The sequence below is a fragment of the Biomphalaria glabrata genome, chromosome 16 (genome assembly GCF_947242115.1).
Source record: "Biomphalaria glabrata chromosome 16, xgBioGlab47.1, whole genome shotgun sequence".
In the NCBI taxonomy this organism is placed as follows: Eukaryota; Metazoa; Mollusca; class Gastropoda; family Planorbidae; genus Biomphalaria; species Biomphalaria glabrata.
In genome coordinates, this window is record NC_074726.1 from 1,876,511 (window position 1) to 1,891,642 (window position 15,132).

Consider the following 15,132-nt stretch of genomic DNA (forward strand, 5'->3'; position numbering starts at 1 on the left):
CTCGGTAAACCCAAAAGTAAAGTCAGTGCGAATTTTGGCCGTCATAGTGTGTAACAAAGGTCTGGAAAAAACTTTGGCTTCCGAACCGAAGGGTTCCGAGTTCAAATCTCGCTGTTGAATTTTGAATTTCTGGACCCTTGAGGACACTCGCTGAGTTCAGCCATCTCTAGAAGAGAACCTAACATACATTAGGGAAGTAAAGGCTGTTGTACTGGTCACATGATACCCTCACTAGCTGTCGGCCATTGAAACATCTTAGCTTTATATCATCTGCCCCCCATAGATCGCTACTGAGAGGCGATCCTAATCCATGCATAATTAAAAGGAGAGAGACATAGAGCGAGATTTTTTTTTATCTTTCATTAGCTTGCCTTTATCTCTTGAGAATAAAACCCAACTTTAAGTAGATTAAACTGAACTGAACTGGAATAGATCCATATAATTAAATGTTTCATCTCCCACATTATAACACTAACTGGAGTTATCTCATTTTTTGCTATCTTCACACAATTCATCCTACAAGTGGTGTGTGTGTGGGGGGTGTCCTCTATGTTAAGCTCTCCATCCTAAAGCCTGAGTGGATTAGTGCCCCCTTCCCTTTCCCCCCCCCCCCTTATAACTTGTATCCCCCTTATCCCTTTCTCCCCCCAGCCATCCCCCTAGCGTGTTTAATAGATTAGCCTACCATAAACAATATTTCAGCCAAAGTATCGATTTGTTTGACTTGACGTGCTTGCTTCCCCCCCTCGTCTCTGTATCACGCCACATTCTGCCCCCCCCCCTTTTTTTCACATAGTGCGACCCTTCTCTATCTCTCCGGGGTGGGGGGTGGGGGGGGGAGGAGAACTAATCCATCCAATTCAATTGAAGAAGCACGAATTAGTTTTTTGTTATTTCTTTATTGCTAGGAGCGCGCGTGCATTGCGAGACAGCTTCCGGAAGGAAGTTGGGAGTCTAGACGAGAGTGCTTGTGGGAATGTGTGTGTGTGTGTGGTGTGTGTGGCGATTATTATATGATGACGTTATGATAAACAATGTCATTTGGCGGTGACATTAATAACGTCATGACATGTCATTTGAATGACAAACTCTCTCTCTCTCTCAGTATTTATATATATATATATATATATATATATATTATATATATGTGTGTGTGTGTGTGTGTGTATATATATATATATATATATATATATATATATATATATATATATATATATATATATATATATATATATATATATATATATATATATATAACAGCCAGTCAAATCTTAAAATCATAGTACAACAAAAAGTCGTGTTATAACGGTCAGTGCATGATCAGATAATTGTTCGTTTAACAAGTTTTAATTACATGTGTAAGCTGATACAGATTTAAAATAAACATTTAGACATTATGTCCAATGGTCAGCAAGTGTATAGGATCGTTTTGGACGGTTACTTTTTTCACATTGATTGGATAAACGTATTAAATTTAAGAACTTCTTTAATGTAAGGACATCTTTGTTCAGATTGCTTTATTAGTTGTAAGTTTTGGCCTTAATTCCAATTAGGGTACTATTGCGGAGAAATGAAACATAATTATGCAAGCTTTCTGGAATTCATTATAGATGGTCGAGAGGTCACATAGTATCATTCAAGAGATCGGCCATAATTCATGGCTCGCAATAGGAAATTTATTTTTGGAAAATACTTTTTAAAAATTATTTCATTGTGCTTTATTTATTTATTTTTTTTTTTTACTGTTTTTAATGCCCTATATGTTATTAAAGAACAGTTCTTCGTGTCACATAAACAGCGCGAGCCATATGTTTGCTACCTCGACTACACTGACTATAGCTAAACATTTATTTGTTTCCAAAGTGATTTTAAAGGTCAGCAGGGCTCACCGACTGTCCAGTTGTAAGGTCAGACGAAGACCGACTCTTTGGAGAAAGCGCTTTTTAGGGCGCTTACTGGAATCCAACCCAAGGCAATTTCTCTCGGTAGCCAAGGAAGCTACAGAGATGCCACCAGAATTCACATCGATTTTTTTTTTTATAAACGCAGTCTTTGTTCTAACCCAACAGGGTGCTTCTGGTGTGGACAAAAGTGCAACCTACCTGTTGCACACATGACGATGTAGACTACAATGGACATAGAATGGACACAACTAGACATTGAATAAATCATTAAATGTAACGTACAAACCTACAAGGCTATGTTATCCCAAATCCTCCGTCCGTCTGGCTATGCACTACACCTCGCTGGACATGTGTGTACATAGTGTCCACTGATGTCCGTCCAGGGAGGAAGAGCAGACGAGGTCGTGGGCAGAGGAGGGAGGACAGAAGACCGAGCCTCCTTGCCTCACCATTTCAAAGCCTCGTCAGAATGTTTGCACTTGACCTCGCCGTCGGAATGTAACTTTTTTAGACACATTTTTTTTCCCCTCAAAAGTTTTCTCCCTTTGTCTGATAAAAATAGATCCGATATGTGGAACACTTGCATGGGCACAAAGTGGAATAACTCTTGTCAGGTCAATTAGCACATTAATCCAATCGTCGATTGATCTAGTAATCCATGTTCTTCACGTTTTAAAATGCTATAACAATTTGCAGCATGTTACACGCACTTAACAAAATAATGACACGATAATAATAATAACAATATGAAAGCTAGTGATGATGATGATGATAATAGAGGTAATAATAATTCTAATGACACAGCAATAATGAAAATACTACATAAGTAGGAATGTGCTGTTCCTTCTGAGGACTATGTAGGTTACTTTGAACAAAAAATGTTTTTTTTTAATATTATTATTTGAAATTAGGTATTATCATATTTATTAACATGTTACATAATACTTTGAAGCATTAGTCACCAAACTTTTAAAAAAAAATTTAAAAGTTAATTAATACAATAGTTCATTAAGGTGATTTTCATATTAAAAAAACGATTTAAATTGTTTATAGATCTAATCTATTCTAGCGATGTCTACACTATGTACCAATAATTTAAAAGTTATTTCCCTTAGATGCTAAGCGCGTATACTAAAAATAGAATAGAACAACAAATACGGAGTCGGAGAAATACAAAGAAACAATTACACGAGGTAACGTCTGCACTCACGTCTGCGCTTACAAATTGGAGTAAATCCATGATACGGTTCCAGGTCAAACCTCACCTCTCCGCAACCAGCTCGACGAAGTGAGCACTGAGGCCAGGGGGCTACACAGGCGAGCCGAAGAGAGAGAGAGAGAGAGGGAGAGGCGCCGACTGAGAACGGTAGAACAGTAAGTTGACCGGGGGAGGGGGGGGGGCGAATACAGCAGTTTTTTTTTCTCGCCTGCAAGGGAGAGCGGAGGAGACTTGATCACCTCACCGCGAAGGCCTTCCCCCCCCCCTCCCTCGCGTGGTGTCTCCTTCTTGACGACTAGATGTTTTGTTGTTTTTTTTCCCTCAAAGCGCGCGACCCCCCCCCCCCCCCCCCCCAAAAAAAAAAAAAAACCGGAAAATTTAGGCTCGTAATGAATTGCGTTCAGACGAGAGGAGACGCGGGCGAGGGTTTTAACTGTTCGCCTACGTCATATTTCTGTTGTCTGCTTTGATGACGCCTAGATCTAACAAGTCCGGCCCCTCCAACGGCATGATGCAATAAGCAGCGGCCGTGCATTATGTCTTCATACTAATTAAAGGGCAAACCACAAATGATCTTTCGAGTTGGAAGGTGAAACAGCAACAAGTTATGGGGTAGAAGAAACGGGTGTAAGGGACGCTGGGGGAGGGGCTCGATTGGAGAGAGAGGGGGGGGGAATAAAGGGGGTGATAGAATGACTTGCATGGTCAACGGAAGCGCTAAATTTGACCTTGAGTTTATAGTACTTGAAGCTCACACTGCCACCAAAAAACCCAGTGCCATGAGCTGCTTAGTCACTGATTGGTGGTCAGAATAAGCCTACCTATCAGTGTTACCCGAACTACGGCCCACGGGCGATATCCAGCCCGAAACGCGTTGCTCTCCAGCCTCTCGAAACTACTGCCCACAAGCAGTTTCAGTGATTTCGAGTTGTTATTATATCCCCCCCCCCCCCTCCATCTCACCGCCATGACAGGCTGGTTGGAGATTTGTTCATGTCCCAGGCCGGGCACCACTTGTATAGAATGTACAGGCATGCAGGGTCAAAGGTCAAAGTCTAGAGTGTGAGGTTCGTGCAATGGAACCTATTAGTTATGGCCCTTAGTAGATGTATTTGGTTTATCTAAGAACGAGTGTGTGTGTGGAGTGAAAAGAGGTCAGGAGAGAGAGAGAGGAATGAGAAATGAATGTATGGATACTTAAAGTACAAGAGAAAAAGAGAATGTGAACGAAAAATAGAGAACTTAGAAAGTGATCAGAGAAAGAGAAAGATAAGAAAAGAGAGAGAGAGAGAGAAGTAGAAAGAGAGGGTGGAGAGAGGAGAGAGAGAGACAAAAGGAGAATAAAAGACATAGTCATGTTTAGGGTGAAAAACACATTAGAATATTAAGCCAGTTCTAAGAATATGGAACGAGATTGTTTTGGCAATTGCTAGACATTTCCTCGCCCTAGTAGGCCACCCACATATAATGCAATGTAATGGGAAAACATTTTTTTTTTTAAAGTAATGATGTACAAAACTAAATAAAAAAACAACAACACGCACACACACACACGCACAAACACACACACACAATCACAAACTACTTTGGGTCCATCTATTAAGCTCAGCATTTAAAGATAAAAATATCGGGCCCAAAACTAAGTACAATGTCTTGTATATCTAGTAGACCATAACGACGTGTGATAGGCAATATGTAGTATTAGGGTCAGCTTTGAAAAGTTAAGGTCGGTGCATTCAGAATTATTTCACGTCTGACTCACCTTTGACACAATATTGATGTGACCTTCAAACATCTTATCTTAGACCTTATCTTAGACCTTATCTTAGAGCTTATCTTAGATATTATCTTAGAGCTTATCTTAGATATTATCTTAGATATTATCTTAGAGCTTATCTTAGATCTTATCTTAGATATTATCTTAGAGCTTATCTTAGATCTTATCTTAGAGCTTATCTTAGAGCTTATATTAGATATTACCTTAGAGCTCATCTTAGATCTTATCTTAAAGCTTATCTTAGATCTTATCTTAGATATTATCTTAGAGCTTATCTTAGATATTATCTTAGAGCTTATCTTAGAGCTTATCTTAAAGTTTATCTTAGAGTGGTCAAGTTAAAAGGACAGAGACGAGGAAAGGGTACACTCAGTAAGCAGCATTTCAAGGCTGGCCAAGGGTCAAGGTTAGTGACACTCGGGTCAAGATTTAAAAAAATAAACTCTAGTGGTATAATTGAGTTGTTAGATTTTTTTTAGGTCCGGTTGGGGGGGGGGGAGGGTGCGTGGTCTGCAGTTTGAGGTCTGAATGGGGAAAAAAAGAGGGGAGGGGGAGGGTAGTAGTGCGCAGACGAATCCAGTTTACAAGAACTCAAGTATTGAGGGAAAAAATATCAGAAGGCGAACAAAAAATAGCTTATAGAGTTACCTGTAAGGCAGTGTACATAGTCACTCTCTACGGGGACTCTTTTTTATAGTGAAAATGTGTTTATTACAATAAGGCGGTGTTTTTTATATGCTTTTTTGTGTGTCTACTATTTGGTTTCCTAAAGAAATGTAATTAGGTTTGGGTATTTTTAACATGTTGTTATGAATTTGTCTTTAAAAAAAAAACTCAAATAACATTTCGTATTTTAACTTTCATTTTTGTTAACATCTTGTGTTTAACAGTTTGTATTTTAACAGTTTGTATTTTAACAGTTTGTATTTTAACAGTTTGTATTTTAACAGCTTGTATTTTAACAGCTTGTATTTTAACAGCTTGTATTTTAACAGCTTGTATTTTAACAGCTTGTATTTTAACAGCTTGTATTTTAACAGCTTGTATTTTAACAGCTTGTATTTTAACAGCTTGTATTTTAACAGTTTGTCTTAAACATTTCCTCTTTTAGCACCCTCGCATTTAATATTTCATCTATTGACATATTTTCACCAACATTCCTTTTTTTTTTTTTTCATTTTTTTTCATTTTTCATTTGGCTAAAAATAATCTTTCAAACTGAAACTGCTCCATCATTGCTCGACGCCATGTTTTTTTCCCCTATGTATGTCAGTGACGTTATTGCCAGCCCAATAGAAGCACTAGACTTTCTCCCCCCCCCCCCCCCCACACCCCTCCTTTCCCCTGTCTTTCATAGTGATACCTTCTAAGCCTCTAACCAAAGTCTGGTCTGAAATTACGTCCTGGGCTTAGGGAAGACTTTGCTCACCAGATCCTATTTACCGCTCTACTAAAAAACAAAAAAAATCCCCTCTGAAAAGTCCAGAAAGGTTCCCCTTAAAAGTCTTTCAGCTAGCAACAGAACACGAGGGAAACACGAGAGAATAAAAAGAAAAAGGAAGAGAGAGAGAGAGAACTGAAAAGTATGAAGTCACTTAGAAAAGGGGAAAAAAAAAAGCAATTACAGTTTAGTGAATTTTTTTTTTTTAAATCCGAGAAGAGTTATTGCCCGTGTCATCATCGAGTGGGTTATTGAAAGAAGACGCTGACTCCATAAGTAGCTACCCTTAGAGTCTTATCTCTTTAACTTTTAGTTTGACTGGCCAATAAAATTCAATCCTTTAAAGGTCTCCTCTTTAGGGCATCCCAACTCACTCTCGCCTCACTCTTTTTGTCTAGACCCTGCTCCCTAAAAGTCCGAAACACTACACTGGTTCTTCAATGTTGACTCCAAAAAAATAAAAGAAAGTCAGTGTAAAAGACAGAAACTTAAAAACAACGAAAAAATTTATTTTTTAAAAATATTAAATAATAAAATAACTTTATGTACAAATAATGTCAACTAAACATTCTTATTTTGTCAAAAAAAAAAAAAAAGGGGGGGGGGGGGAATATTAGTCGGCATCTACAACAAACCCACGACATTCAATGTAAAGCTTGACACTCTATCCACTTAATTATCCAGCCATATTCCCTCTACTTTTCACAAGACTATTTTGGAAAAAATGTCATCTTGACATATCTCCTGAATGACATTGACAGGAGATCGCTGATGTCAAGTGGTGCACACTAAGCGCGTTCAAATTAAAAAATAAATAAAAATAAACAGACGCGCCGCAGGGGCGCAAAGACGACGACACCCTGCCCCAAGACTACCACCATCTGGCAACTACCGAAATTCGAGACTTACTCAAAGCGTGATATGAACTTCCGTTTTGAAACATGCTTCAGCAGCCACCTTGTGCAGGCATAGTATTTCAGTGTCAGACCCTTGGCTGGGAAACGACTGTAAGAATTGTTGAACATATTGTGGTCACGTCCGGTGTACATTTCCCCGTGTCATCTACTTATTATGACTCTAGAGCTCTAGACCATGCCTCACTTATGGTACCTACTGTGTGGACGGCAACAACATGGGCGAAACATTCCGATATCTCAACTTTAGACGTAAGATTGTAAAACAAGATAAATATTTTTAAAAATACTTTTTAAAAAAATACAACGCTTATGTAAGTGGAACAACTCCACATTTATAGCCATATATCTCAATACTGTATGATTTATTTCATTTCTAGACAACAATTCATTTATCACTAATTAATAGACTAATTGTTGTTGTTTTTTTAATTGATTCATGTTCTGTTAAATACAATACATAATTGTGCGAAGTTTCAGCTTGGTCCGAGAATGGGAAGTGGGAGAAATAACGTGTACAAACATTGTACTAGACAGACAGACAGACAGACAGAGTTGTTATACACTTTGTATAAAAAGTATAAATTGTATGCCAACAGAAAAAAACAAAGCTAAGAGGTTAGAGATGTTATGTCCCAACTGAAGCCATGCCAAAAACAAAGTTCAGAAGCATTGGACTTTTGGACAACAGAAGTAGGTCAAGAAATCGTAAGGTTTCTAGAAGAGGCCTGGGACGAAACCCAAATAAATGAGGTCCCATCGAGTCGTCGTTCAATAAAAACATAAAATAACAAAAAAAAAAAAAAAAAAACACAAAAAAACAGCCAAAGGACAAATCCAACATAAAGCAAATGTCTGTGATATTGTAAGGCTTTGGTCACAGTCACTTTGCTTGCTACATCACACACACACAACGCGCGCCAGAGCGGCTAGCCAAATATTGACGCCCTTTTCCATTGCCAAAGTGAGCGATGACCACACAAGTGAGGGTCTCCAGGCTAGACAGTGATAACAACAGAACAATACGCAAATGTCGACGTGACCTAAGTGGGCACCAATACAGGCGTAACAGTGGTCGGAAATAATGTAAGTCGCCTTATAACCACTTGTTCAGTCACGCAACTAATACTGAAGTGCCACATCTGTTTCAAGGCAGTTAACTCTTTCGACCCAGAATAATACTCAAAACATCAATGGAGTTTGAATCTTTAAAGCGGAAATACATACATATATGACACCGAGCATATAAAAGCAGCATGGCTGCGTGGTATGTATTCTGGACTGTCGTTTGGAAGGTCGCAATTTCCAACCCTGCCTCGGCCATCCCTCGACACCACATATATATCAATAATTTCACAAATAAAGTCAACCCTAACTGTCCTTTTTAATTTAAACTAGATTACAGATTGTGCGTCCGCACTTTTAGATCTTTCAAAATAAAAATAAAATAACATATATATGATCTTTTAGGTTTTAAAACAAAAAGAAATCAAGGTCTCAAAAAACAGTTACTTGTATGACTTATGAAGAACCATTTACTTGTTTTTATGTGTTCTTGGCAATGTCATTTGATAATATGAATTTGTAAGTTCAAAGAGTAAGCGGTTCATTTATTTGGGTGGCGTCAAAATCTAACATTTGAGATACGCTGAATTAAGAGAAAAATATTTCATTATTTTCATTTTTGATGGGGGAGGGGGGTCATTTTCTGATATGTCGGTCAATGTATGTACCAAGTATCACGTGATAAGCAAGACGCGAAAGGGAGCGGGGTGTTGGGTGAATCAATTGACCACAGCACTTCTGGACGACTGTCCAGATGAGTGAGAGTGGGGAAAGCGATGCGGACAGTGTCCAGTAAGGTGACACCACCACTTCTCCCCTCCACCCTCAGCCTCATCAGTCTTCACTGGAGATGACGTCAAGTGGCTTTGGCTGCAAACAGGAAACAGGAGAGGTCGTAGAAAACTCGAGACAGTGTCCACGCCAGTGAGTAGCCAGTGAGTAGCCAGACGCCAGTTAGTAGCCAGACGCTGCCATGGTACTATATGTCTCAGTTATGGTCTCAGTAGGAGTGTTCCTACGATGACGTTGTCGACATTGTGGTTATGTGTATGTCATTGGTATGCAGAATTACTTCCCTTGGCAAGAGCTCATATTGTATTGCGTGTAACGTGTGCACAGTGGGACTGTTATTTAAAGAGTCTGATGTATACAGCGTCTGGCGTTGGCGTCGCTCATAGAGTTCAGTGTTCTTTAGTGTAATATTAGGCTTAATAAGTGTATCATTATGTAAGCTAACAAGTGGTAGAAGAGCGCGGTTCAGATCCACAGATCTCTGGATTATGGGTCCAGCACGCATCTGCTTTCTCTAATTTTTTCTTATCTATACATAGGGCTCCCAAAAACATTCTTATAGGCCTCATAAAAAACAACTCTTAAAGGCGTCAATAAGATTATTGTTTTAAAAAGAATCCTATTAGCGTCATTTAATAATTTTTGGGGTCCATAAACTAATAATACATTATTATCAACCTCTTCTAAGAGTCCACAATGCTAGGAGTCTACAATTTCGCCAGCTTGTATTTTTCCCGTCATCTAAAAGCGTGTCAAATAAGACACGACTTTGTGGTAGGTGTCCCATGAATTGAGAATCGCTCTCGTCAGGATATTAGCCTACTTAGCTTTATTCAAAGTTAAAGCCTGATTGAGCTGACAAGATTACATAGCAAAAAAAACAACACAAAAAACAACTACATCTACTAGTATTACAATAAGTTTAAAATCCTTGGCCGAACAATGGTCAGAAGTCCATTTGATCTTAGCAAGGATCAGTTGACAGTACGTCAAGCAAGGAGCGGCTAGTGGTGTAGACTGAGGTCAGGGTTTAATCATTAAATCCTTTCGAAGTCAGACCACTTGGTGTCCACTGGGAGAAAGGAATAGATTATCAAAGTTAGATTAGCGTGGACAGTGCCTGGACCTCGTGTGTAAACTCAGAACATCAAATCTAATGACAGTGGCGTGGCGCCTTGACTTCTTCCTGGAGAAATAGTCTGGATCGGCGCAACTCAACGTATTCTTCTTCCGAGTCCCCTTATGAGACTTAAGTTTTGGCCCCTTGAACCCATTTTATTTTCATATCATATTAATGACGGACGTAAAGACATTTGTTTTTTTTTTTTACATGTTTTGAATGTTCCTTCAGATGTGAAGATAATTACATCCTAGCCAAAATTTCCCGCTGGGCGGCGCGGAATGTTTGTAAAATGCTTTACTTGTTTCGGATGTTCCTTCAGAGTTGAAGATAGTTTACTTCCTAGTCCAAACCTCCCGCAGGACGACGGGGGATGGGAGCGGGAAGGGTTTGAACCCTCGACCGTCGATAAATCCGAACGACAGTCCAGAGCGCAAACCGCACGACCAGGCAGCCATCCGGAATGACGGTGGGCTGGATTTAAACCAGAGACTATCGAGACGATCAAACGACAGTCCAGAGCGCACACGGCCTGGCAGATAATTACCTCTTACGTGTTTCCATATGATGTAGTGCATGTTAATTGAAGACTTTAGCTTAAGGTCTTCTTAGTCATTGGTTTTTTGTCTGATTCAGGCAACCCGTTCCTAGTGGCAATAAAATAGTAAAGAGTACTTTAATGAATTCATCTGACACAAAAGCAATGCATACTTTTTTTCATATAATTTTCACCATAACAACACTCTAAACAAAACACTGAGTTACCCAAAACATGACTCTAAACAAGACACTGCAATAACTGATTGTATGAGAACCCTTAGGCCTACCAGGAATAATTACATATATATATTTATTTTTTTTTAAAGTTATCCAGCAGTTTAAAAATAATTCTTTGAGAGGTTAAAAATAGTCTAAGTTTAGTATGAATAATCTAGAAAAAAAAAAAAAACTCATACTAGTCCCCTGAGAGAAGGAGGGAGAGGGAGAGAGAGAGAGAAATAGAGAGAAAAAAATAGAGAAAGAGAGAGAGAGAGAGAGAAATAATATATATATATATATACAGAGAGTGAGAGAGAGAGAAATAGAGAGAAAAAAATAGAGAAAGAGAGAGAGAGAGAGAGAAATAATATATATATATATATACAGAGAGTGAGAGAGAGAGAAATAGAGAGAAAAAAATAGAGAAAGAGAGAGAGAGAGAGAGAAATAATATATATATATATATACAGAGAGTGAGAGAGAGAGAAATAGAGAGAAAAAAATAGAGAAAGAGAGAGAGAGAGAGAGAAATAATATATATATATATATACAGAGAGTGAGAGAGAGAGAAATAGAGAGAAAAAAATAGAGAAAGAGAGAGAGAGAGAGAGAAATAATATATATATATATATACAGAGAGTGAGAGAGAGAGAAATAGAGAGAAAAAAATAGAGAAAGAAAGAGAGAGAGAGAAAGAAATAGAGAGTGGGAGATAAATATATATATATATTTAGAGAGAGAGAGAGAGAGAAATAGAGAGAGAAAGAGAGAGGGAGAGAAAGTTAGAGATAGCTAGAGAGAGAGAGAGAGAGAAAGTCAGAGAGAGATAGAGAGAGAGAAGAAAAGTGAGAGAACAATTGAGAGATAGAGAAAGAGAGAAAAAGTGTGAAAAACAAATATTGATGACGTATGCTGCCTGGAAGTTAATAAAAGGTATTCGATCCAACAATAGACATCTATAACTCTAAATCAGCGAAGTCCAATTTGTATTGGCCTGGGGACTCTCTAGATTTATCATGCGAAATATAGACCGCATCAGATCAGAAACTAGCCAATCCTAAAAAAACAGTTTAGAGACTAGTCAATCCCTATGAAACAGCTCTGAGACTAGTCAATCCCTAAGAAACAGTTCAGAGACTAGTCAATCTCTAAGAAACAGCTCAGAGACTAGTCAATCCTTAAGAAACAGCTCAGAGACTAGTCAATCCTTAAGAAACAGCTCAGAGATTGTTCAATTCTTAAGAAGCAGCTCAGAGACTAGTCAATCCCTAAGAAACAGTTCAGAGACTAGTCAATCCCTAAGAAACAGCTCAGAGACTAGTCAATCCCTAAGAAACAGCTCAGAGACTAGTCAATCCCTAAGAAACAGCTCAGAGACTAGTCAATCCCTAAGAAACAGTTCAGAGACTAGTCAATCCCTAAGAAACATCTCAGAGACTAGTCAATCCTTAAGAAACAGTTCAGAGACTAATCAATCCTTAAGAAACAGCTCAGAGACTAGTCAATCCCTAAGAAACAGCTCAGAGACTAGTCAATCCCTAAAAAATAGCATATTAACTTGTTTTTTTTTGTTTCATGTTCAATAAATTTCAAAAGACCCTCCAGAAATAAAGATCATTACTTCCTAGCAAGACCGTGGCGAGACGGCAATGGATGGTGGGGCTTGAACAAGGAGAGAATGATGATGGCTAAGTGCTATCCACTCGACAAGGCAGCCGACCCGGTGTTAGAATAAAACAAAAGTCATTTCTTCTTGTACAATATTTCGTCACAACATCTACTCACGGAGAATTCAATCTCAGGAGTACAAAGGACTGTCTTCAAACATCGCGTGAATGTATGAGAATATGGTGTTGTTACTTCGTATTGTTAGCATTTTCAGTTCAGTATTTAAGTTTTTTTTTTAAAGCGTCTTATTTTTACTAGGTTTACGGTAAGGAATCGTAGATGAATCACGCCATATTGAGAAGATATCACTGAGATGAGGTGGGGGGGGGAGTGTGAAGTAGCAATGTTCCATCTTTCAACCACTGGTACCATATCATTCAGGCCTCCCAGTAATCACAGACCACAGCTCCCAGATATCTGTTCATGGTGTAACGCTTCCAGGAACATTAACTCTACACGAGGGTACTACGCGGGTGAGAGAGTTAACACCCCTGGCACATTCAAGCGTAAAATAGAAGATAACAGAAAAATCTTGTATTCAGGTTTCCAAAACTGTTTTTTAGTCTTTACAGTGGCGTCGCAGTGACTACAAATGAATGGAGAGGGAAAGAAAAAGTAGAAAAAAAAATGAACTCATCTAACCCCGAGTTTCGAGGGGAACTTTCACCCTAATAAGTGTAATGGCAATATCTTTTAAAAAAAGCTTCGAACCCAACGCTTTCAGGTTTAAACATTTTCTAAAAAAAAAATTATAGCAAAGTGAAAAATGTTTCCATCACAATCAATGAAGTTGAAAAAAAAAAAAAAAAAGCCCTGCCCTAATCCAGGTTCTGGCCTGATCACCGAAGCCTTGCAGAGTTTATCATCTCTCAGGAACTCCTCTTTAATCTGACTTAGGGTTTTTGTTAAGCTTCCGTATCATTTCTTTAAGCTCAGAGTTAATCTTTACATCTGCTGTTTCCAAGTTTACACACATTTCTAGATCTAGTTTAGTTTTTTTAGGAGTTAGAGAAGTAGTCAAGTACTTTATGAACTTTACAATTATCGTCAAACCAACCGACGCACATATGTACTTTAAATTTTGGAGATATTTAAGTTTGAAAATGTTGATTTAAAGATGGTAAGGATTATTATGATTAGCAGTGAGAAAAAAAAAAGTACGTTTCCTAACTTTTAGAAGTTGTGATTAAAGATAAGTATATGTATTAGTCTTGCAGAGAGAAGTGTTATTTGTAACTGCAGTAAACTGACTGTATTACACAAGTTGTAGTCAACTGTCAAATATCAGGGGCAGGGGGTATATGTCAATAGTATACTAAACAGTCATCATCATCAGCATCAAACTCCATTAGAGTGAGGGCTTGAGAGGCTCAAATCCTCTCTTGTAAAAGCCCTGGACAGAAACCCTGCTGTCTTGCGTAGTGCATGAATGTCGCCATACAGGTCGAGAATTTTGGGTTTCCCAGACCTGTCGAGACGGAGATCAGCAAGTCTACTAAACAGTAGCGTACTTGACATTGGTATACCGAGTAGAGGTATGCCTACTCGACAGTGATATGCTGGACAGACGTATATTGGGCAGTCTTATAATGGACTTCATAGTACTGTAGTGGACTGTCCTATACTAGACAATAGTATATTGGACGTTGTTATACTGGAAAGTAACATACCACCAAAAATATGGTTCCATGGATATGTTGAATCATTTCGAAAAAAGAACTAAGAAGAACAAATATCTTCAGATGATTACAAAGGGGCCAATATCTCCATAGATAGGGGCCCTTATCTACATAGATTGGGGCCCATATCTCCATAGATTAGGGCCCATCAAGTTCAAATCCAGTCCTTGTATTGTCTAGACATTTGTATACTGGACAGTAGAGTATTGGACAGTCTTGTACATATCAGTGGTATACTGGACAGTAGTGTATTGGACAGTCTTGTACATATCAGTGGTATACTGGACAGTAGAGTATTGGACAGTCTTGTACATATCAGTGGTATACTGGACAGTAATGTATTGGACAGTCTTGTACATATCAGTGATATACTGGACAGTAGAGTATTGGACAGTCTTGTACATATCAGTGGTATACTGGACAGTAGAGTATTGGACAGTCTTGTACATATCAGTGGTATACTGGACAGTAGAGTGTTGGCCAGTCTTGTACATATCAGTGGTATACTGGACAGTAGAGTATTGGACAGTCTTGTACATATCAGTGGTATACTGGACTGTAGGAGTATTGGACAGTGTTGTACATATCAGTGGTATACTGGACAGTAGGAGTATGGGACAGTCTTGTACTTATCAGTTTTATAGAGGACAGTAGTATACTGAACATCATTGCACTGGACAGTGGTTTTAATAAGTCAATGAACAAAACATTATCTGAAGCTTCCACTCCACTCCCACTTACAAACACACACACACTATAAACTGAAAGCCACTTTGCCTTATGATCACACTGAC

At 38.6% G+C, this 15,132-nt stretch overlaps 1 protein-coding gene across 8 annotated transcripts in view; it reads right to left on the reverse strand.

Annotated features, from left to right (window-relative positions):
* LOC106072418 (uncharacterized) overlaps window positions 1–15,132 on the reverse strand; it is a 241,028-nt gene that overhangs the window by 58,190 nt on the left and 167,706 nt on the right. The window contains exons 1-2 of one of the 8 annotated variants that reach the window (XM_056013471.1): window positions 3,093–3,190; window positions 2,191–2,613 (exon numbers count right to left, since the gene is read on the reverse strand). The exons of 4 other annotated variants lie outside the window; for them this stretch is intronic. The gene's annotated coding sequence lies outside the window, so the exon portion shown is untranslated. Of the gene's footprint in view, window positions 1–2,190; window positions 2,750–3,092; window positions 3,191–15,132 lie in introns of those variants that run through there. 3 more of the 8 variants (XM_056013472.1, XM_056013470.1, XM_056013473.1) reach the window with 3 other exon arrangements.